Source organism: Sciurus vulgaris (genome assembly GCF_902686455.1).
Source record: "Sciurus vulgaris genome assembly, chromosome: 6".
Taxonomy (NCBI): domain Eukaryota; kingdom Metazoa; phylum Chordata; class Mammalia; order Rodentia; family Sciuridae; genus Sciurus; species Sciurus vulgaris.
The window spans coordinates 112,321,336-112,339,103 of record NC_136466.1 but is presented as its reverse complement, the minus strand read 5'-3'; the positions used below and the strand labels follow the sequence as shown (position 1 = coordinate 112,339,103).

Genomic DNA, 17,768 nt, shown 5'->3' with positions numbered 1-17,768 from the left:
GTTCTTCAGGTTCTTCTCCTCTGTGTATATATCACTCAGGAATTTGAAATCTGAAGATTATTAGTAGTGTTTTGACAGAGAAAACCCAGTCAAAAAACTGCTTTGAATTCTGAAAGTATTCCTATTTCCTCATACAGTGGGGAAGAAAAAAAAATCATTTAGGATAGGGAGTCTCTTTTCTTCTTTTAGTGCCAGGAGGAAAGCTTGTTTTCTCATTTTCTCATCAAAACCTTCTCAATGTGATTTTATGAATTTAAATATATATAAAGGATCCTACTTGTACCCTAGTAAGTATTAGTGGTGGGTCAAAGATTGTGATGAATCATTTCTGAGGAAATGTTTTCTCCACTTAATAAATATAAATGAAACTTATAACTGTGTCTAGGAACCTGAAAGAACACTTAGCAATAATCCCAAAAAGATGTGAAAAGAAAAAAAAATGTGCTTTTTGAAAGCTAACAGATTATAAAATTTTGCTTAATATATATCAGAGCAAGTCTTACTAGTTTTTTTTTTTTTTTTTTTTTTTTAATAATACTTTAATTCTCCATGCTTCTAGATAAGAAATCATTTAAACATGAAGGTACAGGGTATTTGATATGTTTTAGGGCTTCAAAAGCAAAATTCAATCCAATCCATTGGTAAAGGATTTTATGTACAAAAAGGTAGTATGGAATTCTGGCTAAGGCAGTGTATCTAGCCTAAGTGACAGGGTTACTAGCTGTATGGCCATGGGGAAATTACTTAGCTTCTCTGAATGCCTCAGTCTTCTCAGGTAAACTGGGAGTAACATTAGCAAGTACCTGGAAGACCAGGTAGGAGGATTAAATGGATTAACTTCTACAAAAAAGTTAGTAGTGAGCCTGGCAATTATTAGCAGTCAAAAACATTAGCCAGAGGACGGTGGGGTGGTGCATGCCTATAATTCCTAGTGGTTTGGGAGGCTGAGGCAGGAGGATCCTAAGTTCAAAACCAGCCTCAGCAACTTAGTGAGGCCCTAATTAATTTAGTGAGACTCTGTTTCAAAATAAAAATAAATAAATAAAAGGGCTGAGGATTTGGCTCAGTGTTTAAGTGCCCCACTTAAGTGGTTAAGTGATTAAGTGAATCTGGGTTCAATCCCCAGATTCCCCCCACCCCCAATTAACCATGATTCTAGTTATTAGGAATTCCTCATTCCCAGTGAAACTGAAGGGCTCTTTTTTGATTATCTATATTAGCACCAAAAGCCAGTGTTGGGGCAAGCTTCTCTTACTAAGATAGTTCCATTCACATTTAAACATATAATAAAAATGCAATGAAAACTCTTAACATGTTTCCTTCTGCTTACACCATAACAAGACAATTAAAGCAAGTATATGCAAAAACAAAAAACAAAGCAATAATCTTTTCACCCTTTACAAACTTTTCAAATGAAAAACCTCAAAGCATATTCCAAAATATTTAGATAGTGACTTAAGCATGTATTAATCTGGTAAAGACCCTTTTTTTTTTTTTTTTTTTTTTTAGGTTTTTGCCACTAAGATTTAAAATATCTCAAAGAGGGAAGTAAATGGTGATTTTTTTTTTTTTTTTTAAATCTCTTAAAGCAGAGTCACGTTACCAGTAGAGAAGAGGATTCAGACAGTGCCCTAATGAAAGCTGAGTCTTTGATCCACATAGGCAAGAGATAGAACTTCTTGAATAGGTCTCAACAGGATAGTTGCTCCAGGAAGCGAGTTGGGTTTAGCTACATGGAGGGTGGCTGTTGGAACCAGTCTTTTATCCAGCTGGGTGAATATAGTTCACCTTCTGGAGTCCTACTAGAGGGTCCAGACATTCGGGAGCAAGGGCTTTCGGGGAAAAATTCCCAAAGATTTCTCAAAGAATAGCTAAAGGCCAGTCACACTTAGGCATTTCAAACATTATAAACAAGGCACACTGTCTAGCTTTACACTAAGACCTGAGGCTTCAACATTCAAGGGGGACAGTCTACCTGCCAAAAGACCAGTATCTTTCCAAAATGGCAATTGTTTGGGATTACCCTGTGAATTCCTCACATACAGCTTTAGAAATATCGTCAGAAATTATATAACTTCATTCTTCCCTGATTGGCTGTGGATAGAACCCAACTATTCAAAATTCCTGCTCAATTAAGTTTAGCTCATTGTTACCTTGCACTAAAAATGGTGAATGTTTGTTGTGTAACATTCAAGACCTCTAATTAAATATTACAAATTAAACACAATAGCTATAATGTTGCTTCTTTGTGCAACTGGAGACAGAAAAGCCTGTTTGTAAAAACAACAACAAAAAAAACTTGACAAAATAAAAATATAGCTGTCAAAAAGTATTCTGAGTTATTTATTTTTAAAAACTTTATTTTGTTTATTTAGTTTTATTTATGTGGTGCTGGGGAACGAACTCATTGCCTCAAGTGTGCTAGGCAAGAGCTCTACCACTGAGCCACAACCCCGGCCCAGTCTTTATTAATCTATCGATCATTAGTAAATTTGTGAAACATTGATGTTGTGATTGTTGAATATTTCCTGGAAATGATATTTTTTTCAAACTTATATGGATGAGCTTAAAATAACTTCATGGCTCTTGGATGATTCCAGAGTTTATGTATAAGAGGTCTTAAGATTATTTAAATACTTTTTCTCAGCAAATTTATTAAATATAGTTAAACCATTCATGCATTACTTAAAGAAAATTTACCAGGTTTCATTGCTTGCCAGCGTATTTTTTAGCGTATTTTTCTTAAGTGGGAGTTGATTAGCAAAAGCCCTGGGCCTTCTGGTGAAGTGAGGTGGGAAGCCTAGGGGAGTAACGGAGGGTGGAGCCCTTTTTCCAGGGTTAGGTTAGTTTGTATTCATTAGATTCTGAAATAGGAAAGGTCAGCGTCGAATTTGATGGCTCCTTATCTCAAGATGAAGTCGGGGGTGTGGGACTTATCCAGATTGCGAATGGAACCCACGATTTCGTCTCTCCCTTGCGAGCTGCTAGGTGGCAGTGGGAGTTTTAGGAGGGAGGTGGTGGGGCGAAGGCCCGCGGTCCTCGCCGGCGCCCTCCGCATCCGTGTCCCCAGGCCGGGATCTGGCCCGGATGGCTGCTCCCACCATGGGGACATTTTCCGAGGGCCTGCTCCGGGCTGGAGGAGAACTCTGCAGGGCTGTGCAAATGGGATTCTCCGAAGGTTGACATTAAAGGAATACGCAAATTCAGCACCGTATCCCCCGCGGCTTACGCGCGTCTATTTTTATATCTAAGCCAAGGTCACTCTTTAATGCCCGGCCGTAGCCCTGAAGGCGTAGCGCTGCCCGGTGACGGCGCGCGGGGCTGGGAGGGGGTCGCCCGGAGTCCCCCCGGCCGGTCTAGCGCGCACCTGCCCGGCAGGCGCCTGACAGCGGGCCCGGAGGGAGGCAGGGCGGCGTCCCCGGCGCCGAGGAGGGGCCTCGTCGCGCGGGCTGACGGGGGGGATTCGCGGTGGGCGCGGCTGCGAGGGCTGGAGGCGCTGCGGCGCGAGTGCGTCACGCCGGCGGAGGGCACGGTGGGCTGCGGCCGACCCGCGACGAGGAACCGGGCGTCGCGGGCGAGGGGCAGGCGGCCGTACCCGCCCTGGCAGCACGGCCAGGGACCGGCCGGGGGTCGCCAGCGCGCAGCCGGCGGCTCCATTCATTCGCGCGGCTCCGCCTCCTTGCCCGGGCTCGGGCGGCTCGCGGGACGCGTCCGAGGTGAGTGCGCTGCTCGTCCCAGCCGGGGGCCGCGAGCGAGGCCAAGGCTCCCGCGTCGACCCCGCGCCCCCGCCCGCCTCGGTCCGGGCCTCGCGCCCCCCGGGCGGCGACTTAGGCCGTGAGCTGCAGGCGGTTCGCGGACTCGGCCAGGCGCAGGCCCATGCGGCCGCCGGGGCCCGGGGCGCGCGTCCAGCTGGCGGCGGCCGCCGGGGGCCCGCAGGGGCGCGTGGCGCCCCCAGGTGCGCCGGCGTCCGCGTCGGCGCCACCATTTTGTGTGAGGGAATGCCTCCCTCGCCTGCCTTCGCTCGCCGGCGATCGCATTCCGTGTCGCAGCTGCTGCTGGCGGAGCCCCCTCCCCTCCCTTCCCACGCTCCCCACCTGGAGCTCGTCGTTTTCGCCGACTGCCTCGGCCGGGTGAAATGCGGAGCTGGTGAGGTGTAGAACTTGGGCGTGTGGGCTCGGGGCCCGCCGCGCAGGTGGCCTCGCAGGATGCACTGACCACCCCGTTACCTTTAGCTACTCTGGGATCGGTACCGTATAGATTGAACCCCCTCTGGAATTCGGGTCATTGCAATCTCGTTCTAATTTTGTTGTGAGCCGCCCATTATGCAGTTTTTGCAGAGGCCCGTGCCTCTGGAAATGGAAGGATGAAACCTTGAGCCCTGGATGGTTTATGGCTCAGGGGTCTGGATTACGTTGGATTTGCCCTTGGGGAGAAATGATGAGACATTTCATCACTCCAGCTTCAGAAAATTGGTGTGGGTATCTTCCCAGGAGTAGATTCTAAGGTAACCACCTGATGCAGGTCCCCTCCCCCCTCTGGGAGATCTTTCGACGCCCAAATTTAATCGCTTGGTGAAGATTTTCGAGGGGGTTGGGAAGTCCTAAATGAGCCCCTAAAGGAAAAGTTTTGTGATGCTCTCAACTGTTACACGATTTGTCACAGTCAGATTGCTGAGAATTTGGTAATTCTTGTTTTAATTCTTTGTTTCTTTCTAAACGTATTACTTTAAGTACCTTGTGGATTATGTCTTCACCATTGGTATTTTATCACTGCATCACAGACAGGGATTAACATCTGGAATGGAGGCTGTTGCATAATACGGAGATTTGAGCCCCGGAGGGAATTCTCCAAAATGGATTTGGAGAATTGGAGTGCCATGTTTTTATTAAAAAAATTTTTTTTGCGTATCACAGGATGTACAGGTAATCTTGGTGAACTCTTATTTGTTTTTCTACTATGAAGTATTTACAAGAGGAAAGACTTCTGTTGACTAATGTAGGATGGACCAGACTCTTTTTCTTTTTCTTTCTTTTTTTTTTTTTTTTAACCTTTTCTTGTTTGGGGTTGGAGAGGGAATGAGAAGCACCTGGGAAAAGTCCATTTGTAATGAGATTTTCAGTACAAACAGAAGAGGTAACAGTCTTTCACTGGAAGCTTGTAACTGTTATAGTGTATTGTTTTTAAAATCTATGATGCCCATCAGTTTGGGAATTAGAAATCTTTATTTAAGTAGCAATATGGATTTTCCATGTGAGTGATCATAAATTAAGGTGTTTTACCTGTGAATTTTAGATTTTCAAAGGTTTCCAATTAGTCTGACCTTCGAAATAGTATTAAAATGATTACAACTGGTATTATTTCTTTAATAAATATGTATTAGAAAAGGACTTAGCTATGAATTTGGGAAAACAATATTTAATAATTGAATGCTTTTGAGTAAATTTCCACAAACTCTCCTTATTAAATTATCTTTTTTTTTTTTTTTCTGTTTAATCAGAGACTCATTAATTCTGTCTACAAACAAGTGATTGCATTTCCTGTATCATCTCTGGTATAAATATCATGCTTCCCATTAATGACGTTTGCTTTATAGGGAGGATTATGGAGTATGGAAGGGCCCTGACATTTAGAGACGTCTTGATTTAGGGAGTTTAAATAAGCAAAGACTAAGCCAGGCAGGGCCATACACACCATGTAATCCCAGTGGCTCCAAGAGGCTGTGGCAGGAGGATGGAGAGTTCAAAGCCAGTCTCAGTCAGAGAGAGGTGCTAAGCAACTCAGTGAAACCTTGTCTCTAAATAAAATACAAAATAGGGCTGGGGATGTGACTCAGTGCTCCTGAGTTCAATCCCTGGTACCCCATTCTTAAAAAAAAAAAAAAAAAAAAAAAAGGCAAAGACTACCTGCTCTAGATTGCCAGTGTCAAACACAACTCATACCTTCACCGTGGTTTTGTTAATATGGAAGTCAGAGGTTCATTGGCTTGGAACAATTGTATTTAATTGACTTGAATTTGGAAGTGATGTTAGTGTGCTTGTTATCTTTAAAATAAGTTGAGATTTAAGTTGAGATTTTGAGCATTATTTTACTACTGATTGAGAAATTGGAAGGAAAAAATCTAATATTTTTCTCCATAAGCTTCTACCTAGATAACTGTTAAGAGGTCTTATGCTTGTTATGTTTAGTCATCTGCCTAAAAATGCAAAAAGATTTACTTTTTAAAAGTAATTTGAATATTAAATAAATAAGTATTCAGGTAGAAGTTGAGAAATATCTGTCAAGAATTCTGTAGAAAGAATTGTTGGTTGGGTAGGAAGTTAAATGAATATTCATATTCCCTCCCATTTCCTTTATGATTCTAAATGGAAAAAAGGAATGGAGTGATTATCGTATTTAAAATGGTGTTCTCTTCACACGCCATTAGGCTTCAGCTTTGTGTAGCTCTGAAATTTAAGTTCTAAATTTGGTATGCCTCATTGGTAGAGGGGTATTTCACAGTTCCTTCAAAGACAACAACTTAATGTAGATTCTGTGAAGGGAAAGATGTGCTTTAAAGATAATCAGGGAAAAACTGAAAATTTACTTAAGACATCATAAAATAATTATTAGATGGAATTTTAGAACTGTTATATGATATCTTTAGGTTAATGTACTCTGTATTAATCTTTTATTCATCTAGCCTAAGGTATTTTTTGGATTAGAAAATTTGTAACTAATCTGGGTTTCAGCCCCTGTATTTTTTTTTTTTTTTTAAGACCTATTTTGGTTGGTTTTAGACTGAGCCAAAGGTTGTGTTCATTTATTCAATAAACATTTGAGTGTCATATGTTGTAGTATGCAAAAGAAACAGTCCTTTCTGTCATGTCTATTGTTTAGTGAAGTAGTGTGGATTAAAATTGAAATGTACAAAGAATTTTGGAAAACGTTGGAACAAATCAATTTAGTAAATTTCATTTTTTAAGAGTGCCAAGTTGCATGTTGTCACACTTTATTTGTAACTTCTAAAGTATGTAAATAATTTAATTTCGAAAATTCATTCAAGTAAGATTTTAATATGAACTAGGCATTCTTAGTCTGGAGACCAAACCCTGAATGTGCTAGGTAATCTAGAAATTTGATCTTATGTGGGACATGCATTCAATACTCTCTCCTGTGAATAAACTTATCAAAGTGATATGGGCCTGCAGAAACCGCGTGCATTACTTCTGTCTGAATGAGTTCAGACAGACTTTACAAAACAGTTGAACTTGGTCTTGAACAATAGATGAATGAGAATTTTCCAGAAGTTTTTGGAGGTGTGGGACGTGATGAGAAATGATCCTAGCAAACACTAAAGCACAGAGTTACAGCTGGTATCCTTCCACAACATTAAGGTCAGTTGAACTGACCCAGGTCCCATGGTGGGTTGGAGCCTGCTTGTGAATAGATGTGTGACCTTATGAGTTTTGCTCGGTGATGGTGGGAAACCACTAATGGATTTTAGAAGAAAAGAGTTGACAGGACCCCCCCCACCCCACCCCAATCATTCCAGTAGCGGTTTAAAGGCTAGATTGTAACGAAGAAACCAATTAGCAACTCTTGTGATGATCTCAGCAGGGCTCTGAAACAAGACAGTGGCAGTGATAACAGGAGGGGCACGTTCTGAGGGACTTTTGCTGGAGTAGGAAGGTAGCATATTTGATGAAAGGGGCTGTGCTTTGATTTCTGACAGATTGGGTTCAAATCAGGGCATCAGGGTCCTGCTACTTATGGTTGTGTAAATGTGGGACAGTTACTTATGCTTTTCTGAGACTTGACTTTAGCTGTAAAATGAGTGTGTGACATCCCTTGTAAGCATTTCTTTTTAAAATTGGTGCATTATGCTTGTATATAATGGTGGGATTTGTTTTAAATAGTCATATGTGCACACAATAAAAAAATATATAATTTGGCCAATATTTCTCAGTATTTCCCTTTTCTCTCCTCTCCTGCCTCCTCCTGATGTCTTTCCTCTGCTCTACTGATCTACCTTAGATTTTCATGTGCCAACCCTCCCCATCTTTCTTTTCCTTTTTCCTCTCTTTCACATGAGAGAAAATATGTGACTCTTGACTGAGTTTGGCTTATTTTGCTTAACATAATGTTCTCAAATTCCATTCATTTTCCTGCAGATGACATAATTACATTTTTCTTTATGACTGAATAAAACTCCATTGTGTATACCACATTTTCTTTATTTTGTTGATGGACACCTAGGCTGATTCCATAGTTTGGTTATTGTGAATTGTGCTGTTGTAAACACGGGTATGTATGTATCACTGTAGTATGAAGACCAGTACTTCAGGATAAATACTGAGGAGTGGTATAGCTGGGTCATATGGTGGTTCCATGTCTTTTGAGGAACCTCCATACTGATTTCCATAATGGTTGTACTAATTTACAGTCCCACCAGCAGTGAAGTGTCTGTTTTTGTCTCCACATCTTTTCCATCATTTATTATTGTTTGTATTCTTGATGGCTCCCATTCTGACTAGAGTGCATTTCCCTAATTGCTAATGACGTTGGACTTTTTTTTCATATATTCGCTGTCATTTGTATTTCTTCTTTTGAGAAGTGCCTGTTTAGTTCAGTTGCCCATTTATTTATTGTTTTTTTTTTTTAGAGTTTTTAAGTTCTTTATAAATCCTGGATATCAATCCTCTTTTAGAAAGCAAGTAAATTGAAATGATTAGAAATAACAACATCATAACTCACTGCCTGACATCTGTGATCTGTGCCTAATAACAATGTTACCAAATTTTATTTATGGTCATGACGAGTAGTTGTGGCAATAAAGAACAGGAATGATGGAGTTTAGGATGATTCCAACAGGTCTTAGTATATAGTTGGGTCAATACATGCTGTATTAACATAGATTATGAAAAAAGGAAGGAGAAGTAGGTTTAGAGAGACTCAACTTTGACCTGTATTGTTCAGCATTTCCTGAGGAAAAATCTAGGTAGAGGTATAGAGTGAATTGTTGCAAATAGAATAACCTTCTGCCTGACTTTTATCTTTCTGGGCCTCAGTTTTCTCATGTGTAAAAGAATAGTTAGAATCTATCTGAAAATGTTATTGACAGAATTAAATATGATGACATATCTAAAGGAGAGCTAATTTTATCTGTGAAATTAGGCTAGTTCTTAGTATCTAGTTCAGTGGTCCTCATCTCTTTCTCACTTTTATTATTTCCTCACTACCACCCCTTGTATAACATTTTGTTGAGGTACATTTCAAAGTAGTAATTTATTTTCTCATTTTAAAAATTAGTTGTGGTTTTAGCTACCACTTACCAGTCCAAGCTTTTGATGCACGTGAGAATAAAGTATAATCACAACTTGATAGAATTTTGGTTAAAAATTAAGAAAACCTTCAGTCATTGTTAGTGTATATGTTAATGTAGAGGAAATGTACTTTTTTTTTTTTTTTGGTGGTGCTGGGGATCGAACCCAGGGCCTTATGCTTGCAAGACAAGCACTCTACTGACTGAGCTATCTCCCCAGCCTGGAAATGTACTTTTTTTGAAAGATTGAAATAATTCATGTTAGTCTCTTAATATATATATTTCAGATTAACAGCCTATCTTCTAATTTTAGATTTGGTCTTGTTTTGTATTCACTGTTTATACTCATGGATAGAAAATAGGTGAAGTTAGCAAAAAGCGCTGAAATTTTAGGTGTCTTTATTTGACTTTGGAATATATAAAAATACTTGACATTAATTTCATGAGAGAAGAAATTAAAGTGATTCTGGAAAAATTTTGTTGGAAAATACTAACTTGTATCAGAGTAGCTTTTAAAAGTGGGGGAAAACACATTTTATTTTATAATATGGTTCATATGGTTTCACAATTTCATGTACAAGGGACTTCAGTTGAAGTCTAGGGACTCTTGGTCCTTCTTTCTGGAACTCTCTGATATTGTCTTGGATGGAGCCAATAGAAGTTCTTGCGCCTTTGAGAATACTTAACACGGGGCATGGAGAGGTTTCTCTTACCCTAGCTGGAAACAAACCAGCTATAATATAACCAACAGTATTCTTTGACCAGCTGTTGACTGGTCCATGTTTTCATGTAGTATGATTCATTTGTGGGCGATATTGGTTGTTGGAAAGTGCTAGTTCTTTTAGAGATAGGTAGAATACACTTGAAGTTTTCATTTGCATATTCATTCTTCAAATATTTGAAGGGTAGCTTTTTTGCTACCCTTTAGCAAGAATTGTTTTCCCCAATTTCTGTTCTTCATCTATGGTACCATGGTTTGGAGCTTCTTGGACCATCATAACCCTGATAATGAAGCCCTATTCTGTAATTATTTTGCCTTAACTTAAAAAAAATTGGTTATGTTTCATATTGAATCTAGTATCACTAGATATCAAGGTCTTCTTATTTGTCTGTATCCTTTAGCAGTGGATAATTAAAAAACTAAATCGCGTGCTGTGACCCTTGCCTGTAATGCCAGTGACTCAGAAGGTTGAGTCAAGGATTCCAAGTTCAAGATAAACTTCAGCAGCATGGTGAGGCCCTAAGGAGTTAGTGAGACCGACTCAAAATAAAACTTTAAAAGGGCTGGGAGTTGTAAGGAATCCCACAAAAACCACGCCGGACATGGGAAATCGCATGAGGGTTTATTAAGCAAACAGTGTCTCCCTGCAGGGTAAAAGAGAAAGGGCCTGCGGCAAGAAAGAGTGGAAAACTAGGAGGAGAGAGAAAGCAAGTCACAGGGAGAGAAAAGCAAGAGAAAAGATGGTGGTGAGGCTATCTTTAAGAATTCCGCTGGGATAACGGGACCAATAACGGAGAAGGATACTTGCAAGCTGACTGATGAACCAATAGCTAGCTAGGATGTCCACAGACTGACAGTAGTTGGGAGGCAGGAAAATGGCTGCAATGGAAAGGGTGGGGAGAGCAGCTTTGTACATTACTGGAGGCAGGTGTGGGGCAGTAACTTGGGAGTTTGAGGCAGGAGGATTGCAAGTTCAAAGCCAGCTTCAGCAGTTAAGGCCCTAAGCAACTTAATGAGACTCTTTTTAAAAATAAAAAAGAAAAATAAAGAGGGCTGGAGATGTGGCTCAGTGGTTAAGTGTCCCTGGTTTCAATTCCTGGTACCAAAAAACAAAACAAAACAAAAAACCAACTCAGATGGATCATAGTGATTAGACTATCAGTAGTAGAAACTCTGAAGACATTATTGCAAGGTTTTAAAAATCTTAACTCCTCAGGAGTTAGATTGGTTATCTTTTATAATAATTGTATTTCACTTAGATACATTATGGTTCATATTGGCTTTTTGCCTTTACTGGGAACCTGGCTACCAGGTTAAAACCTGCTAGAGATAGATCTAGCTTCAGAGCCTGACTCTGACCCTTGGTCAGTGTGCTTAAGTACTCATCATCTGAAAAATGTGCATAGGAATGCTTGCCTCATAGGATTGTAGGATGTTCAGTCTGGTGCAAGGTACACAATTAGTAAATGGTTCTCTCATCATCAGAACATGCCTTCTGGGGCTGGGGTTGTGGTGCAGTGGTAGAACACTTGCCTTGCATGTGTGAGGCACTGGGTTGGATTCTCAGCACCACGTATAAATAAATGAATAAAGGTCCATCAGCAACTTTAAAAAAAAAAAAAAAAGAACATGCCTTCTGAGTTTAAAATCTTGACCCCTTTGTAAATTAAAAGACCTTTCTTCCTAGCTTCTGTCTTTAAATAAGCTGTTAAGTGCTTTGAAAGAACATAATCAAGTGTAGAACTCTGTTATTAATTAGAAAGGAAATAAAAAATCCTTTGGCCCATTCCCACTTTTTACATGTGTGGAAAAAAATGGGTTTTGCTTTCCCGGAGTTTGAACTATGTAGGATAGACAAAAATGAATCCCAGTATTATGTGTTAAGTATTTGTTCAGGTAATTATATTAAAAGAAGTGTAGTCTGCCCTCTTTATGGGTTCTGCATCTGCCCATTCAACCAAAAGCTAGTCAGCAATATTTGGGGGAAAATTGTGTCTATTGAACATGTACAGACTTTTTTCTTGTCATTTCCTAAACAATACAGTGAAGCAACTATTTATATAACTTTTAGATTGTATTCAGTATCTTATAATTTTTTTGTGTAAGTGTTGGGAATTGAACCCAAAGCCTCACAAATGCTAGGCAAGCGCTCTGCCACTGAGCTACACTCTAGTCCTTTATTTGATATTACAAGTAATCTAGAAATGACTTGAAGTCTATCAGAGGGTGTACATAGTTTATATGCAAATACTATGCCATTTTATGTAAGGGACTTAAACATCTGAGGATATTTGGTATGGGATCGGTTCCACAAACCAATTGCCTGTGGACACTGAGAAACAAGTGTGTGCAGAAGGTACTTACCATAACTGCCATTTGACATGTGTCTCTAGTTCTTCCTGTCAATCCATGCTATACATAACTGCTGCATAAGTTGTCTTAAATCATAACCTTGAAATGTCTTATCCCTTCTCAAGTTCCCTTAATGACCTTCTGTTTGTATAGCAAATAAAGCCCAGATTTTTTTTTTTTTTTTTCTTTTTCTTTTTGGTACTGGGGATTGAACTCAGGGGCATTCAATCACTGGGTCACATCCCCATCCCTTTTTAAAAAGTATTTTATTTTTAGACAGGGGCTTGCTAACCTGCTTAGGACCTTGCTAAGTTGCTGAGGCTGACTTTGAACTCCAGGTCCTCCTGCCTCAGCCTCTTGATCTGCTGGGGTTGCAGGTGTGCTCCATTACGCCCAACAAACCTAGAGTATTTAGTCTGGTATTCTTGATCTGCTGTCTTCTGTCTTCATTTTATTTTCTTTGCATTTCTGCTACTATTTGTCTTATTGGATTTACCAAGAGAGTTAAACACATAGACTAGCCATTCTCAGTGTGCTTTCTGGGTTTTATTTAGCATTTTCCCTCCTTCCCTCATTTTAAGGGGCTTCCCCTCTGTCTCTGCCTGTTGAAAAGCCATCTGTTGCTGTTTATCTAATGGCACATCGTTGTTCATCTATGGCAGTTCTTCCTCCTAGTACCAGTGTATGGTTTATTTGTACAAATTTTTATTTGTTCATTTGTTCATTCATTCATTTTTCTTAGTAAAATGTTTGGAACTTAGGAAATCTGATGCTTTTTCCCCCTCATACCAAGGGTTGAACCTAGGGGCACTTTTCTGCTGCGCTTCAACCCCATCCTCAGCCCTTTTTATTTTTTATTTTGTGACCAGTTCTTGCTAAGTCGTTTAGGGCTTCACTAAGTTGCTGAGTCTGGTCTCAAATTTATAATTCTCCTGCCTCAGCCTACGAGTTCCTGGGATTACAGGTGTGTGCCACCACGCCCTGCTCCTACTACTCTTACCCTTTTTCCCATGGACATGTTGCCAATGAGAGATTAAAATTTTTTCTTAATCTGAGTAAGAAAGTAGCAAGAGCAGGTGTGTAGATAGGACCATGGCTCCAGGTGCAGAGTTGGAGGGGCCTGGAAAGGAAAGAGAAATGGCAAGTCTGTGCTTCAGAGATTGCTGTTTTGCCAAGTTGGTGTGGTGCTCTGCAGGTAGTGGCAGTCCTGGTTGCATTTTTTAGTTAATGTGTTAAATAGCTTTATCATTGTGACAAAATGCCTGAGATAATTGATTTAAAAAGAAGAAAGTTTTTTTTTGTTTGCAGTGTTGGAGTTTGAAACCAGGGCCTTGTGCTTGCGAGGCAAGTGTTCTACCAACTGAGCTATGTCCTCAGCCCAGAAAGATTTATTTTGACAGAGTTGCAGTAGTTTCATTCCATGGTTGCTTGGCTCCCTTGTCTTTCATGAGGTGGTATATCATGGTGAGAGCATGTGGCAGAACAAAGCTGCTCACCTCAGGGGAGGTCAGGAAGCAAAGAGAGGAAGGACCTGGTCTCTAATATCACCTTCAAGAACTGCTTCAAGTGACTTAACTTCCTCCCACTAGACCATCCTTTTCAATTCCAGCACTTCCCCATATCACCATAGTCTAATACATGTGCCTTTGGGGGATAATCATCCAAACCATAACAGTTATCCAGTGGAAACAGGGAGTGCAGTCCAATGGTGATGATTGTTTGGATTCCCTCCCCTCCCCTCTCCTCCTCTCCCCTCCCCTCCCCTCCCCTCCCCTTCCCTCCCCTCTCCTCTCCTCTCCTCTTTTTTTTTTTTTTTTTTAAGAGAAGACCTCACTACATTGCCTGGACTAGTTTTAAACTCCTGGGCTCAAGGGAGCCTCTGTCTCAGCACCCTGAATAGCTCGTAGTATAGGTAATGAATGCCACCATGCTCAGCAAAGATGCAAACATTTTAAATATATATTTAACAGTTAATTGCAGTTTACTTCTTCCTTAATCTGAAATCTTTGCTTCTATTTAAACTTTTTTTTTTGTTCTTTTTAGTTATATGTGACAATATATTTTGACATATGATACATACATGGAGTATAACTTCCTGTTTTTGTGGTTGTACATAATATGCAGTTACACTGGTCTGTATTCATGTATGAACATAGGAATGTTATGTCTGATTCATTTTACTATCTTTCCCATTCTCATCCATCTTCCCTTCCCCCCCCCCCCCCATTGTGAGTCAGCATCTGCATATCAGAGAGAACTTTGGCCTTTGGTGTTTTGGGATTGGCTTGTTTCACTTAGCATGATAGTCTCCAGTTCTCTCCATTTACTGGCAAATACCATAATTTCATTCTTTCTGACTGAGGAATATTCCATTGTATATATGTACCACATTTTCTTTATCCATTCATATGTTGAAGGCCACCTCGGTTGGTTCCGTAGCTTAGCTATTGCCTCCACTTGTTCTTGTATCGTCCAGTAATTTGCCCACAATCACACAACTAGTAATCCTGTCAGTTTGGCTCAAGAGCACACACCCTTTTATTTTTTTATTTTTTTGACCTTGAAAATAACATAATTTATAAGTTATTTTGAAAATTGCATTTGGTTACATATTTCAGAATGTTAATTATGACAAGTTGCAAAGACTTTAAAAAATCGGAATTAAAACTGAATAAGCATTTTCTTAACAATTGCTATATGGGGGCACTAATTATTTTAGAAGGCTCTTTTTGAGGGCTTATAGTTCATCATGAAGAGCACACATACCCTTAATGAGCATTTTATAGTACCTTCACACCTGCAAAATCCTGTCATGTTTCTGGATTTTACTTTTGAAGTTCTATAACATATCAGATGCCCAGTATATATATATATTTAAATGATTTCTTATCTAGAGGTGTTTATCTGGACTTGCAAAGAGATGTAAAATTTTAGTTAGAAAAAACACCTGCAAAATGCCCTTTGAGAAATATTAAGCAATCGTTAGCCATCTTAGGGCTCCTAAAAAGCTATGCTTTTAAATGTACCGTTGTATTGACAGAGTAGGTATTGGAGTCATATATTAGCTCCACTGCTTACTAGTTGTATATAGTTATTCAACCACTTTGTGTCTTAGTTTCCTTGTCTGACAAGTGAAAATAATTGAATTACCCACCTCATGGAATTGCATTAAAAATTATATCAGGGAATTCAGGACAAATGTTTAGAATAGAGTCTGACACATAGTCCACTATTGGATTGTGATTATTATTTCAAAAGATGGTTTTGCTTCCTACTTGAAATAAAAAGAGGCAATAGATATGAACCTTGTGTAACTTCCCATCTGTTACCTACAAACTTATAGACAGTACTCAGCCCACATGTAATTCAATATTTTTCCTTTCACAGAGAGCAGAAAGGGACTACTGAACACGTTGAGACCCTTCCGAGATCTGGATAGTTGTAGCAGTCTATTCAATTACTTCATTTTGGTCATACTCAAAATCAGCTCTCAGAGTGAAGGTGAGTGGTTGGATGAATCTAGGATTTAGGGCTTTTGTTGGGCAAGAGAGCTAGGAGAATAAGTAAGATGAAGACTTAAGTTGAATTGATATAGTGCAGGACCTACATTAGGGAAGAAAATGTTAGGGAGGAAAGAGAAAGGAAGAAATTTCTAGTAAGGCTCAGAAACAGGCTTTCTGTGTACCGCTTGAGAGCATTGCTGATTGTATTGCCTGGATACCTAACTTGTATGCTGGAGAAACAGTCCTGAGAGATAGGATCATGACTTGAATCGGTCAAGCTCATTATGTTTCTCCGATAATTCTTTCAGCGGTACAATATTCATACATTTGTTGTTCTGTTCCTCCCCTCAAACATTTCTAAACAGTAACCTAGGGAATCGTGTAGTAATTTAAGAACTGAACATACAAATAGGTTCCTCTCATTTTATTTTATTTTATTTTTTGGTACTGGGAATTGTACCCAGGGCTTTGTGCACGCAAGGTAAGCACTCTACCAACTGACCTATCCTCTCATTTTAAATAAGGGAAAAAAAGAAAAATAGCAATTTATTTTCCACCTCATTTTCATGTTTTTCTTAGAGCAGTCATTCTTTCAAATAGTTATAATTCTTTGGGGGAAAAGGGTGAAATTATAAAAGATGTATACAATCAGCTGGTGCTAGTGGGCATTGTCTAGCTCTTATGTAAGAGGTCTGCTTATGTTTTTCACAGGTTAGCTAGGATTAATGAGCATACCATTTGCTTAATTTATAAATTAATTTGGACACTTTTTCACACTTCGCTGTCCATTCTGTGTCAAGTTTTTGACGAGTTAGTTGGCCTAAGGCTATATTAAGCTTTCTCAGTGATGTAGAATATAGTTAGGCCTTTTGGTTTATCTCATGGGCAGAGCATAAAGTCTTTGACAAAATTTGATCTGACAGCTTTATAGTTACGTAACAGAGAACAGAAGCTTAAAAACAACAAAAAGAGGAAGAATTGGGCATTTATCTTGGCCCTTTTCTCTCTAGACTTTACACCCTTCCCTTGCCTCTCTAAACAGGGGCAGAACCATCATAAGTCTAATAATTTACATAGTCTTAAATTCACCAAGATTTAAAAAACCAATTATCCTAAAGAGGTGAAAAGGTCTTTAGGATAATCCTGTCTAGTTGCATCAACTTACCAATGAGGATACAGAAAGCTAACGAGTAAAGAGGGTAAGTAATTTGACTACAGTAATAAAGCTGGTTAGTGGCAGAGCTGACCCAGGAAACAGGGTCACAGGATTCCAGTTCCAGTGCTTTTTCTGATATAATGTGATAATTATTATAATATTTTATAAAAATAAATTTTATGTAACCATAACAAAATTCAATAATGTTTTATTTTGCATATTGAATAAAAATACTTACTGGAAGGTGTATCTGACTGGGTTCATATTCTTGCTTCACTAGTGGTATGATATTGGTCAAGTTTCTTAAACTCTAAAGCTGTTTCTTCATCAATATAATGGAGCTAATCAAAATACTTTGTTATATGTTAAATGTAAAAATCTCCTTAAAGCTTGGCATATGGACACTTCTCAGTAAATGTTTCCTGCTGTTGCTACTGATACATAATCATTTCTAGTTCTTTCATCATTCTTGACATTTAATACTATTTATCATTGAGAATGACTGGTAAGGAAAATAATGGATTTAAGGACAGAATTATAAACAAAAAATATTTTAGAAGGTGTGCGTGTACGTGTATGTGGGGGTGTAGCTAGACCTTTGAAGTTAGGGAAATGTTTTCTTTATTAAAAACTTAGGAAGGATCCTTTTTTTTTTAAACTGGGGATTGAACCCAGGGCACTTGGCCACTGAGCTACATACCTAGCCTTTTTTTTTTTTTTTTTTTTTTGGTTAAA

General features: G+C 39.3%; 1 protein-coding gene across 7 annotated transcripts in view; it reads left to right on the top strand.

Moving 5' to 3' along the window:
* Positions 1-3,585: 3,585 nt before the first annotated feature.
* Positions 3,586-17,768, top strand: part of FAM169A (family with sequence similarity 169 member A) — a 66,262-nt gene continuing 52,079 nt past the window's right edge. For 2 of the 7 annotated variants that reach the window (XM_079144087.1, XM_079144083.1), the window contains exons 1-2: positions 4,537-4,922; positions 15,762-15,875. The gene's annotated coding sequence lies outside the window, so the exon portion shown is untranslated. The other 5 variants (XM_079144085.1, XM_079144084.1, XM_079144086.1 and 2 more) reach the window with 5 other exon arrangements.